The following is a 14,181-nucleotide window of genomic DNA, read 5'->3' on the forward strand; positions in this document are numbered from 1 at the left end:
AGCTTCCTGTACTCTAAGGAAATAAACTCTAACCATCCGATCTCTCCTTCTAACTGAAATGCTTCAGTACAGTAACCATCTGCTCATGTTGGGGGAAAACACCTGGTGGAAGATATGAGGTTAATGCATTTGGACGCTCAGGTCATGCTGCAATATGGTTGGCGTTTGCCATCATGATATAATCCTGATCCTAAGGAACTTTGGGCTCAGTAATGGAAGAAAAAGATGACATTTAGTTCATGACCATTTAGTTCAGACCTCCAGCTTAAACAAATTTTCATACTACATTACAAAGCAGTATAGATAAGATTATCTTTCATCTAAACTTGGTATACTTGGCATGGAGATGTCTGATGGCATCACCAAAGGGTGCAAAACATTTTATCATCTTGAAAATTTATATGTACTCAAATTACAGTCAATAAAATTACCCAATAATTCTCTGCAATTATTCCCCAAGAGCTGTAGTACTATCAGGTTTGTTCTACATTATCAGTGCAGTGAACATCTGCAATGCCTCTAAACCAGACTCAAAACTCTAAACTATATTTTTTTAACATTACTGCATGCTTTGTATTATGGAAAAATTAACAGAAACCCTGGAGTGATTTAATGGCTGCACAATCACATCATGGGTCAGGGGACACTTATAAACCACTTGAACTCTCTGATCTCATTTACAAGGTTACCTGAACTATTTTATGAGTTGACTGCTTTGTAATCACCCCCTAGGTATTCCATTATTCTCTTCATAATTTATTTACGAATATCATAACCTCTTCAGAATGAGAATTCAATTTTCCCTGGGATGCAATGGCAGATAAAAATGAGAGCACTTGCAGGATCTGTTGTGAGGACGACAACCCAGCTATCTATAACTATGGATCCTAAATGATAATCCCAGCCAAGGGAATTGGTTCTCATGGTCAGTGGTTTCCTGGATCTGATGTAGGTTTCGGATCAAGTAAAATACTGGAAAATAGGAAAATATCTCATTAGTAATTTTGAAAAACCTCATGGTGTACCAAAATGTAATGCAACCAATTACATATTTTAAAAATGAAGCCTTATTGTGCAGTTGAAAATGAAGTACTAAAATTCATAATCAAATGTTAATGCAGATAATTAACAGGGGTAATTTTGCTGATAGTAAACATGGCCAATTACAATTTGGCAACCCTAATTGGTATCCTCTTCTGCTGAATTGAGTGGGTATGAAGAATTGGATATACTATATAACGGATGGCTAATTAGATATCACCCATTTAACTGCATCACCTAAAGTTAAGATTGCACCCATTACGTTTGATTGATTTTTTTCTTCTTTTGGTATGTTAACAAAGTCATTATCTGATTCATTTGAAAACTCTACTAATATCCTAGAAGAAGGCACCATCAAAATTGGAAGGTTCTCTTTACTAATAATACAGAGTCATTTCAACGTCAAAGAATAGTCAGATTATATCTCTCTGGAGAAAAAATAACTTGCATTTTATAGCTTTCATAACCTTGGGAAGTCACAGAGCAGTTCGTTATCAATGAAATACACTTTAACTCACTGGACACTGCTCCAGGCAGTTCCTCAGGGCGCTGTCCTATGCCTCATCCATTACTTTCATCAGAAGGCCACAAATGGGAATATGACTGTTAAGAATTCAGTTCCAATTGCTGCTCTTCAGTTAATGATGCCCTCGATGTCCACTTGCAGTGAAATCTGGATGGCTTTAATGTTTGGGATGATAAGTGACATCAAGTCACACAGGCGGTAGCTGACATCCATCTCAAATGAGCTGAATTCAGACTAACATCCTTCAGCTTTCAAAATTATTATTATCATCAGATGCCTGACCATCAAAAAATCTAGAGTTAACATGAAGGCAAAGCAAATCTGCACCACCCAGTTCAATACTGAAGCTATAAGAGAAAATCAAAAGGTTATCCAGCAGCAAATATCTTAACTTTCAACTTTCAAGACTTCTTTTCCATCATCTACAGGCACCAGTAAGGAATGCGATGGAATGCTACCAGCTAAGATCAGTGCAGGTTTAATGGCATGCAAGTTCTTTTTTTCTATGTCATGAAGGACAAAGCAGTCTGTTTTTACTGGCATCTCAGCCTAAATAATCAATGACTTCCCCACTAATGCTACTTGGCTGCAATCTGTGCTATCTACAAAATGCACTTCAGAAACTCGCCAGGGTTTATTTGATTGCACCTTCCAAACCCATAATTTCAATTAATCAGTCCAAGATTAATAGGCACATGGAATACAAACTCTTGCAATTCCCTTCCAAGTCACACTATCCCGACTTGGAAGTATGATACTGTGTCTCTTTATTGCTGGGACTAATTACTGTAAGTTTCTTGACTCAACAACATTGTGAAAATACTATCAGCATGTGAACTGATGCAATTCAAGATGTTGGCTTACTTTCAATTCTGTAATTGTACTTTGTATATGGACATCAGGAAATTATAAATTTGTTTTGATGGTGATTCTCTTCACGTCATCTTCTTGGGATTAAGGATAATGTGCATCTGCACCAATACTGTGGGACCATAGGTGGCTGATAAGGCCAATATAGACCTGTAGATATTACCATAGCAGGTAATATTTGATAGGGTAGGAAGCTGGGTAACTTGGCCGGTGGTCTTCTTCTCCTGCCACTTAAGCCAAATCCCTGATTACTCCTGATATATGACTCAATGGCATACTAAATGATTTTTCTTCCTTTTTATGTGATCATGGGCCAAGGGATATCAGAAGCCTATACATTAGTTAAGGGGAATTTGAGAACACCATTGAATCCTTTCCTTGAGTGATCTGGTAATCTGTTGCCATAATGGAACATGGAACAAAGAGTTTGCTCTGAGAATCTGTTGTTGGGTATATGAACAATGTGGCCAGTCTGACAGGGCCAGCTAAGAGTAACTGGAGCCAGGGGGAGACACTGGCATTGGCTTGTGTATTCTTGCAGTGAATTTGAAGGGATTATATAGAGGTCACTTAAGTAAAATGTCTACAGTGCCTGGAGATTCCCATGGTAGACAGTCCATGTCTCAGAATGGATTAGCACTGCTTAGTAAAGACTGGAATTAGTGATGGGTTACAGGCCTTGTTTTTCAGATGGCCAAAAGCTGTGAAGGTCAAAGTCAAAATCAAAGTCAAGTAACTCAAAGTAAATTTATTATCAAAGTACATAGATGTCACCACATACGACTCTGAGATTCTTTTTCTGTGGGCATACTTAGCAACTCTATTGAAAAGTAACTGTAAACAGGATGAATAGACAATAACCTGTGCAAATACAGATATAAATAAACAGCAATTAATAACAAGCATGAAATAATAAGATAAAAGAGTCCTTAAATGAGTATAGTTATCCCCTATTGTTCAAGAGCCTGACTAAGGGGTAGTAACTGTTCTTGAACCTGGTCATGTGAGTCCTGAGGCACTTGTATCTCATAGCTGATGATAGCAGTGAAAAAAGAGCATGGCCTGGGTGATGAGGATGTTTGATAATGGATGCTATTTTTCTACGGCAACATCATGTAGATGTGCTCAATGGTTGGAAGGGTTTTACTCATGATATACTGGGCCAAATCCACTACCTTTTGTAGAACTTTCTGTTCAAAGGCACTGGTGTTCCATTCCAGGCCATAATCCAGCCAGTCAGTACACTTTGCACCACACATCTATATAAGTTTGCAAAGGTTTTTGATGACATACCAAACCTCTGCAGACTCCTGAGGATGTAGAGGCAATATTGTCTACAATCAATTCTTTGGTCTTATTGACATTGATTGAGAGGTTGTTGTTATTACACCACTCAGCCAAATTCTCAATCTCCCTCCTGTATGCTGATTCATCACCGCCTTTGATACAGCCCACAACAGTGGTGTCATCAGCAAACTTGTATATGGTGTTGGAACTGGACTTAGCCACCCAAGCATAGGTGTAAAGTGAGTGGAGCAGGGGCTAAGTGAACATTCATGTGGTGCTCCTGTGTTGATGGAGATTGTGGAGGAGATGCTTTTGGCAGACTGAACTGACTGGGATCAACAAGTGAGGAAATCCAGGATCCAAATTGCACAAGGGAGTATTGAGGTCCAGTTCTTAGAGTTTGCTGATTGATTTTGAGGGCATGATGGTGTTAAGTGCTGACCTATAATTGATAAAGAGAATCCTAATGTCTACATCTTTGCTGTGCAGATGTTCCAGGATTGTGTGAAGAGCCAACGAGATAGCATCTACTGCAGACCTGTTGCTTCAATAAGCAAACTGGAGTGGATCCAAGTTGCCACTCAGACAGGAGTTGATATGCTTCAACACCAACCTCTCAAAACACTTCATCGCCGAAGATGTAAATGCTACTGGGCGATAGACATTTAGACATTACAGGTGAAATGAAGCTGATGGTTAATTTCTTCTTTGATATCCAGACATTCCGTCACTGCCAATCCGGACATTGGAAATTTTGCGAGGAGGGGACTGCCCGAGAACAAAAGGCAGCAGTGGGTCGCTTTGGCCAGTGGCAATCAGCACCTGGGATTAATTAGCAAGAGCAAAATTAACAGAAGGCAAGGGCAAGTGTGGTGGCCATTGTCGCAGTGGCATTCTTCTGAGTGGACAGAGTCAGAGTGGGGATCAATAGGCTTTAGTTCGTCGAGGCTTCAGTCAGAGAAAGCAAAAAAAGAAAAGCTCTAGGTTAAGTCTTTTTTCTCCTTCCATTCTTCATATCTACTTAGCTAGGACAGTAGAGATGCCACGCAGATTAATTGAAGCTCCTCTTGCGGGATGTGGGAAGGTAGGGAGACCTTCCGTGTCCCTGACGACTAAAACTGCGAGAAATGCATCCAGCTGCAGCTTCTAACAAACCATATTAAGGAATTGGAACTGGAACTGGATGAACTCCAGATCATTTGGGAGGGCTGAGGGGGTGATAGATAGGACATGTAGAGAGGAGTTACACCCAAAGTGCAGGACATAGGAAACTGGTGACAGGAAAGAAGGAGAAAGGGGTTAAGGAGCCAGTGCAGAATATTCATGTGGCCATCCCCCTCAACAACTTTGGATTTGATACTGTCGGGGGTGGGGGGCATGACATAACAAGGAAATTCACGGTAGTTGGGTCTCTGGCACTGAGTCTGCCTCTGTGACTCCGAAGGGAAGGGGGGAGAAGAAGCACACTGTGGTGATAGAGGATTTGTTAGGGGAATGGACAGGGGTTTCTATGGGCAAGAACGAGATTCCCAGATAGTATGCTGCCACCCAGCTGCCAGGGTGTGAGATATCTCAGAGTGAGTCATCAGTATTCTTAAGTGGGAGAGTGAACAACCAGAAGTCATGGTCCATGAAGGTACCTATGACGTGGGTAGGATGAGTGATGAGGTTCTGCAAAGGGAGTTCAGGGAGATAGATGCAAAGTTAAAGGGCAGGAACTCCAGGGTGGTGATCTCAAGATTGCTAGTGAGGCCAGAAGTATGAAGATTATACGGTTGAATATGTGGCTAAAGAGTTGGTGTAGGAGGTAGGGTATAAGATTTTTAGATTATTGCGCTCTCTTCCAGAGATGGTGGGACCTGTACAGAAGGGACTGTTTGCATCTGAACTGGAGGGGTACTAATATCCTAGCAGAAAGGTTTGTTAATGCTGCATGGTGGGATTTAAACTAGAGTTGCAGTGGGATGGGAATCAGAGTGCCAGAACAGTTAGTGGAAAGGTTATGGAGGCAGATGTTCATAAGACCTCAGACAAAGTTAGGAATCAGAAGGTTGAGCATGGTGCAGCTAGCATCCAGAGCTGTATATATTTCAAAGCAAGATGTATCGCAGGAAAGGCAGATATTACTGCTGCAGATGAGGTAGCTGGTTTACAAACAGAGGCAATGTGTAGTGAGGAGAGGCTGTTGATAGGGCAAAATTGCAGTGAACAGGTTGAATTGCAATGTAAAAGGTGGACAAAGTCATAAAGGGTGAATACAGGACTGAAGCGTTATATTTGAATGGGCACAGTGTATGGAATAAGGTGGATGAACTTGCAGCACAGTTACAGATTGGCAGGTGTGATGGTATAGGCATCACTGAATAATGGCTGAAAGAAGATTATAAGTGGGAGCTTAATATCCGAAGATACACATTGTATTGAAAGGACAGACAGGAAGGCAGAAGGGATGGCATTGCTCTGTTGGTAAAAAATCAAATCAAATCATTAGAAAGGGGTAACATAGGGTCAGAAGGTGTTGAATCATTGCAAGCATAAAAAGACCTTAATGGCAGCTATATACAGACCCCCAAACAGTGGTAAGAATATGGTCCACAAAAAACAATAGGAGATAGAAAATGTATGCCAAAAGGGCAATGTTACAATAGTTAAGGGTGGATTCCATATGCTGGTAGAATGGGGAAATCAGGTTGGTGCTGGATTCCAGGAGGAGGTATTTCTAGACTGCGTATGAGATGGCTTTTTAGAGCAGCTCATGGTTCAGCCCTCTACGGGATCACTCTTCTGGACTGGGTGGTGTGCAAATGAACCAGAATGGACTGGAGAGCTGAAGGTAAAAGAATACTTAGGAAAAAGTGATCATAATATGATCAAATTCAGCCTGAAATTTGAGAAGGAGTTAATTGCAGAAGTATCAGTATTATAGTGGGGTAAAGGGAATTACAGAGGCATGAAAGAGGAGTTGGGCAGAATTGATTGGAAAAGAACACAAGCGGGGATGAAGGCAGAGCAGCAATGCTCTGATCAACAGAGCAGAATTTCTGGAAGCAATTTGGAAGGCACAAGATATATATATACACATCCACATAAAATATAAAAGAGAGGTGAGAGTGGATATCGAACTGCTGGAAAATGAAGCTGTAGATGCAGTAAAAGGGGACAATAAAATGGCAGGTGATCTGAATAAGTCTTCTCTGTGGAAGACACTAACAGTATGGTGGAAGTTCCAGGTGTCAGTGGTCACAAAGTGTCTGAAGTCACCATAACTAGAGAAACTGAAAGGTCTGAGGTAGCTAAAATGCCTGGACCAAATGGTGTACACCTCAGGGTACTGAGATTGTGGGGGCATTAGTAATGATCTTTCAAGAATCACGAGATTCTGGAATGGCTCTGGAAAAATGGAAAATTGAAAGTGTCACTCCATTATTCAAGAAGGGAGAGAGTCAGAAGAAAAGAAGCTATAGACCAATGAGTTTGATCTCAGTGGTTGGGAAGATGTTGGAGTCGATTATTAAGGATGAGATCTCAGGAAACTTGAAGGCACATGATAAAATAGACCATAGTCAGTATGGTTTCCTCAAGGGAAAATCTTGCATGACAAATCTATTGGAATTGGTTAAACAAATAACAAGCAGGATAGACAGAGGAGAATCGAATGATGTGTACTTAGGTTTTCATTGTCCAGCATTGTCTTGTGATTGTATAAAAGACAAAATCACCTTTGACTGGCCTCCAAGAAGTCATCTGAACGTGTCATCAGCTTACCAACAACACAGCAATAATAAAGGCTATTCTTTTTGTGCCAGTATTGTTTCTTTGCTTAGGCTAAGTCATTGGATAACCTGAAATTGGGTGTTTTGGAGCAGAACAGTGCAAGACATAAAATTACTATAAAATTTGATAATAAATATACTTTGAACTTCAAACTTTAAACTATGAAAATAAATAAATAGTAATAAAAAGAATAATGAGGTCATGGACCAATCAGAAATCTGAGGGAGACCTGAGGAGAAGAAGGCATATCTGAATCATTGAGTGTGGGTCTTCTCCTCGATGGTAGTAATGAGAAGAAGGAATGTCCTAGTTGGCAAGCGTTCTTAGTGATAGATGTTACTCTCTTGAGACATCACCTCTTGAAGGTATCCTCGATGTGCCGTGATAGAATGGGCGAGTCTACAATTCCCTGCAGCTTCTTGTGATCCCATGCTTTGGACCCTCCATCGCAGGCTGTGATGCAACCAATCAGATTGCTCTCCACTATGCATCTATAACAATTTTTAAGAATCATTTCTGTAAGTAAAGATTTATAAGAGAAAGAGATAAGATGGGCTTCAGTTAATATATCATTGTGAAGATTGCCCTACACCCTTAGTGCTGGACAGATGTATGTGCTTATCCAAAGATATTCTGCCCCACCTTTGACTCCTCTGATCATCTCTCATTCCTTACAAAACCCTTTTATAACATTGCTCTTCAATTATAGTTCCTACTTTAATCTGTCAGTTTTTCAATCAAAGTATGCTTGACTTCTGATTGTGTAGCAAAGGAATATTCTGAGAGACATTAAATGCAGTAATTTTATCTATTACATTATTGGTTAACATTATTAATTGTTACTAGTTTAGTGAAAGAGAAACAAAATCAGCTTGTAAGTGTAGTTAAGTACTTTAACCCTGAAGATTGCTATTATGTGCCACTCCATTGTTGAAAGCACAAAAAAAAAATCACAAATGCAGTACCAGACAAATACAACAGTGGCAGAGTGCATCTTTTGATGACAAGTTAATTTAAATCCTTTTTCCCTCTCCAGTGAATTTAGAAGATCCTTTGGCTTTATGTTGATGAAGGCTGTCCTGGTATTTTCTCCAAAATGTATCCCTGAAAATAATTAGACTGTTTATTTTTGCCACTGCTTGTTTGAGCACGTTGTGTACAATTGACTGTAGTACTTCCTATTTGCAATGGAGACTATAGTTCAAGTGACTGGGTAAGCTTAAAGTTAATTTTGGATTAAAGGAGGTTGAGGGGAGACATGATCAAAATCTAAGGAATTATAAGAGGTGGAGATTGAGTAAGAATGAAGTATCTCCTTCCCTTAGTAGAGAGGTAATAAAGGAAATTGAAGGTTCTATATAATACAGTACCTTCCTTCTTTTCCTGTCTTTCTTTCATTAACAGTAAAGATTTTCTCTTGTCAATGTAAGAAGCTTTCAATGCAAATATCTAGAGCTGTGTAGTACTGTTTGCTGTCTGTGTTGCTGCTTAATAGAAAATCTTATTAAGCTGCTATGAATCTATCTTCTGTTGGTTTATCAAAATTATAATGGTTGATTAACTAAACAGAGAACTTGTAAGAAGATAAAACAATGTGAAATTTCATCCTTGCTTATTATGGTAATCATGCAAAGCTATACTGTTTGAAAAATTACAATCCATGTTATTCATTTTTGCCTAGATTAAAGAGACCATGATTGCACAAGATTGAAAAAGATATTCTGTAAAGTGTCTATCAACACTTGAATTATCTTCAGCCCCTTTCTGAGTTGACAAATCCATTACCAATTCATCTTTAGAATGGTCATTCAGTAGATGAGGTGCAGATTGTCCATAGGATACAGTCTGTGCTTGCTGCGAGCATCAGTAGGCTATTTGATTGGAGTGGAAGGGATTTTTGATTTGAAGCTACAGTATTTGGTCTCTTCAGACACAGATAGTGTATGTACATTTCATTGTGGGCATGAAGAGAGGTAAAAAAGCAAGTTGAATTTATTTAGCATTGTTTACAATCTCATGATTTCTTTGAATCACTTCTCAATGAAGTACTTCTGAAGTGTAATGACTATTTTAATGCATACAAGCCTCTGCAAAGTATAATGTGATGATGACCAGATAATCTGTTCTCAATGATGTCAGTGGAGGAATAAAGATTATGCAGGATTTTGTTCTTGGGAGAATGGTGAAGAGGAGAACCCCTGATAACTTACTTCCTAGCCCATAACTCTCAGAACCTCATAGCCCAGGTAAAGTGTTTCTTTACACTTATAGTGTATTTACATAATAAGCCATTTGGGGGAGTCAAGTGTTATTTTGTTTTCATGAGAGTTTTGCAAATGGATTTTAAAGTTAACTTTATTATATTATCAATATGACATGACTTTTCCAGAATCACATTAGATGGTCATCTGTGATACCTGCCACAACAGTGAATGATTTATCAATATTCAGACAAGTCAATCCTTCCTAATTTTCCTAATTTTTCTTATTCTTTTCAATGTTGTTCACACTGGACAATATATGATTTCATTTTTGGTTGAGATTCCTCAATTGTAATGAGTTTGTATCGCTACGAGGTCAAAAATTTTCATCAGTGCTTAAATTACATTCTCATGGGATCTCAGTTTATTACCTAATTATCATCTTCCTGATTATCTCTGAGGAACACTTGTATATAAGCCTTGCCCAAATCTACAGTCTCCTGTCTCTGTCTTATGATATTGTCCACACAGCTCTCATGCCTCTAGTATTACATAATCTGTAAATTTGGAAGTTGTTGCCTGTTCATGATCACTCTGGACATCAAAACAAAGTGTATTAAGAAAAGCAATGGTGCTAGGACCAGTCCCAGGAGAGCTCCAATCTACATTTTCCACCTGTTCAAAAGAAAACATTGCACTCCCATTCTCAATTTCCTGTTGCTTTCTATCCATGATTTTATAACCGCTTTTCTTCCATGTGCTCCAATCCTGATGACAAGACAGTTTGTTGCACCTTATCATACACCTCCTGGCAATTCATACACAGTTCATCAACAGGATTTCCCTTATCACCCATTCAGTTATTGTTACAATTCTTTGAGAAGTTCACTTAATTCTCCTGAATTGCTGACAGTCCTCTCTTTCTAGGAATCCACGTTGTGAACCTTTGAAAATTAAGGAAGGTATATCCATTCTGAAATAAGGTGATCAAAACAGTAGACAATTGTAACAAGGCTTTCTTAGTCTTTTATCCAATACCTCTGCAATGAATGTGTGGTTTGCCTTGCAAACGACATGATGTACCTACATTCTAACTCAGGCATGGGCAAACTACGGCCCGCGGGCCATATGCGGCCCGTTAAGCTTTTTAATCCGGCCCGCAGAACTTGATGAAATTATATTAATAAACCTTGTTAACACCTCAGATCCATCCTGAGAATCGCCACAACAAAACTAAATCCAGACTTTGATGCGCTGGCTAAAAAGGGAGACCAACAACACTATTCCCACTGAAATTAAAAATAAGTTTCTTCGTTGTGTTATGTAAAAAATGCATTTGAAAATATTTTTTTCAATAAGCCTTACATGTTACATGTTATTTCTGTTAAGTGATGGACATGAGTAGTGCGCAGGTGCACGTACGTTCTCAAAATAAAAAATGCGCTCCAGATCAAATAACGCGCCCGCATACTGGCGCGCTGTCACTGTTCTGTCAGTGACACTGGTCGTTGTTGAGTTTTGGCACAGGGGACAATTGAATAAGAAGGAGCAGGACAAGTAGACCTGCATCTCCTACCGTTTTTGAAATACAGTCAGGAGGAGAGTGATGATGATAATATCTTGAAGGATAACAGAATTTTCAGTGCTTTAAAATAATAACTGTTACTATTAAAAAAAGCTGTATTTTATTCATTTAATTTTCAGAGTTTTAAAAGTCATTTCAATAAATAGCTAAATACCATGGGACTTCAAAGACAGATATTTTGTTGTAATGCATTTGTTCATTTTCAATTGAAATTAAAGCACATGTTTTCTACATATCCCATGATATTTTATTTTCTCTTATGAGGTGTATTACCAAAACACTCCGTCCATCTGCTCCTGGTCCGGCCCCCCTGTCAAATTTTAGAACCCTTTGTGGCCCACAAGTCAAAAAGTTTGCCCACCCCTGTTCTAACTTCTAGATTCATGCATAAAGCAAATTACTACATTTCTTTGAACACCAAAAGATAGTAATTATTTGCCATTTTAAAACTTCACATTTATCAACATGATACTCCATTTGCCATTTACTTACCCACTTATTTAAGCTTTCTCTATCCTTCTCAACTCCTTTGCACTGTCTTTGCAGTATTTTTCTCACCCAGATTTCTAACATTAGTAAACCTGGACAGATTAGAGTGTAACCATTAGACTAGGTCACTAAGTCATTAATCACTTATTTTTGAGGCATTCCATTCATTAATGCCTGCTCGCTCAAGGTTTCATTTATTTCTACTTTGTCTTCTGTACTTTATAGAATGCTCTATCCTTGTTAATATATTATGGTCTATTCTGTGAATCATTATCTTGCATAACCATCTACCCTGACCAATGTCCTTTGAAAATCTAAATCAATCCCTGAAAGGCCCAGTTCCAAAAATTGCTAACAAGTAGATCAAACACGGTTTCCTTTCCTATAGGAATATTGATTCTCCTATTTTGTCCTGACTTGTGGTGCTTAAAGGGATCACTGTACACCACACTCAAATACCTATCATTTCCTGGGACAGGCATGGAACATATTCCTGTACTTACTTAAAGTTCTCTTTTAACTTATCATAGTTAAGTAAAGTTTGAAGCACATAGAAGGGAGATGGGAACTCTGACTGACTGGTACCACTGCAACCTCATACCCAATGACAGCCAAGCAAGGAGCTGATTATTGACTTCAGAAAGAGGAAACTGGAGGTCCATGAGCCGGTCCTCGTAGGGGGATTAAAGCTGGAGAGGGTCAGCAACTTTAAATTCTTCGGTGTATTCATTTCAGAGGACCTGTCCTGTGCCCAGCACAAGTGCAATTGTGAAGAAAGCACAGCAACGCCTCTACTTCCTTAGAAGTTTGCAAAAATTTGGCATGATATCTATAACTTTGACAAACTTCTATAGATGTGTCGTGGAGAGTATATATTGATTGGCTGCATCACAGCCTGGCATGGAAACACCAAGGCGCTTGAACTGAAAGTCCTGCATAATGTAGTGGATACAGCCCAGTCCATTGGGGTAAAGCCCTTCTAACCATTGAGCACATCTACATGAAACGTTGTCACAGGAAATAAGCATCCATCATCAGGGACCCCCACTACGCAGGTCATGCTTTCTTCTCACTGCTGCCTTCAGGAAGAAAACACAGGAGCCTCAGGTCTCATGCCATGAGGTTCTGGAACAGTTATTACCCCTCAAACATTAGAGTCCGAAACCAGAGGAGATTACTTCACTCAGCTTCACCTGCCTTATCAAAGAAATGTTCCCACAACCTATGGACTCACTGTCAAGGGCTCTTTATCTCATGTTCTCAATTTTTATTGATTATTTATTTATTATTATTAATATTATTTCTTTTTTGTTCTTGCTTTTTGTATTTGCATGGTTCTTTGCCTTTTGAGCAGTAGTTGCTTGCCTTGTTAGTACTGTCTTTCTATAATTCTATTATGGTTTTTGGATTTATTGAGTATACTTGCAAGACAGTGAATCCCAGGGTGTATATGGTGATATATGCGCTTTGATAATAAATTTACTTCAAGCTTTGAACCAGCACAACATTCACCCTACTCTCTCCAGCATTGTGAAATTTATTTTAAGACCCCATTCTCACATTTTGGTGTTTATTAGAAGTCATAAACATCTTGAGTAACACTGATATGCTACAGATGCAGTAGACAGCTTTTGCAGAAGTTTTGTCCTTTATGATTGCTAACAATATTTTAGAAAAAACACACACACCTAGGGAAATGTTACTCTTTTTATTAAATTTCAGCAGTACAGAAGCCCTAGCACAGTTCTAATTAAAAGAGAACTTCACAGTTGCCAAAGTGGGGATGGTTAATAATGACCAATGTTTAGCCCTGAAGTGTCAGTTCTTTAGCTAATTACAGACCAGCTGAACTACCAATATATTGGGTAGGAAGCTCATTCTCTTTAAAATTGGAATGGGTTACCTGTCACGTTGGTAAAGGATCAGTATTCGATGCACATTCCCATGTCTAAAGCACGTGTTAGTCCATTTATCTATACAAAAACACTGTCCTTTTGTCACCACTCTGAGGCCCTCTTTAGCACCTGCATAGGAAGACAAACATTCAATCTTCTGTCCAAGCCAATCCAGAAGAAACAATCTCCCAGCAGCTAATCATACCCAGTGATTTACTCACCACACCCCAACCAGATTCTAATCTCCTCTGGCTGCCACTCCAGCTGTCCTTTGCAGGTTTCAGTGAACTCCGCCCAGATCTTCAGTAACCTGTGAAGTAGACTCAAGAAGTCTTCCAAGCTGACTTTCTCTGCAATGCATTCACTCTTCCAACCAAAGACACTTGGACATCCGATCTTTGTGTCCTGCAACTTGCTGGTCATTTCCACATGCTGAAGAGAAACTAGCTGGATTATGCCTCATGGAAATCAATGACACTGATGTAAGCATCATGCCCAAATTTTATAGCCGAC

General features: G+C 39.2%; 1 long non-coding RNA gene across 1 annotated transcript; it reads right to left on the reverse strand.

Annotated features, from left to right (window-relative positions):
* Nucleotides 1–3,155: 3,155 nt before the first annotated feature.
* Nucleotides 3,156–11,868, reverse strand: LOC140740369 (uncharacterized). The gene is made up of 3 exons (XR_012101833.1): nt 11,777–11,868; nt 7,855–7,989; nt 3,156–4,546 (listed from the first exon to the last, which is right to left on the reverse strand). It is a non-coding gene; the product is annotated as an uncharacterized lncRNA (long non-coding RNA).
* Between the last annotated feature and the right edge of the window lie 2,313 nt (nt 11,869–14,181).

Source organism: Hemitrygon akajei, chromosome 16 (assembly GCF_048418815.1).
Source record: "Hemitrygon akajei chromosome 16, sHemAka1.3, whole genome shotgun sequence".
Lineage (NCBI taxonomy): Eukaryota > Metazoa > Chordata > Chondrichthyes > Myliobatiformes > Dasyatidae > Hemitrygon > Hemitrygon akajei.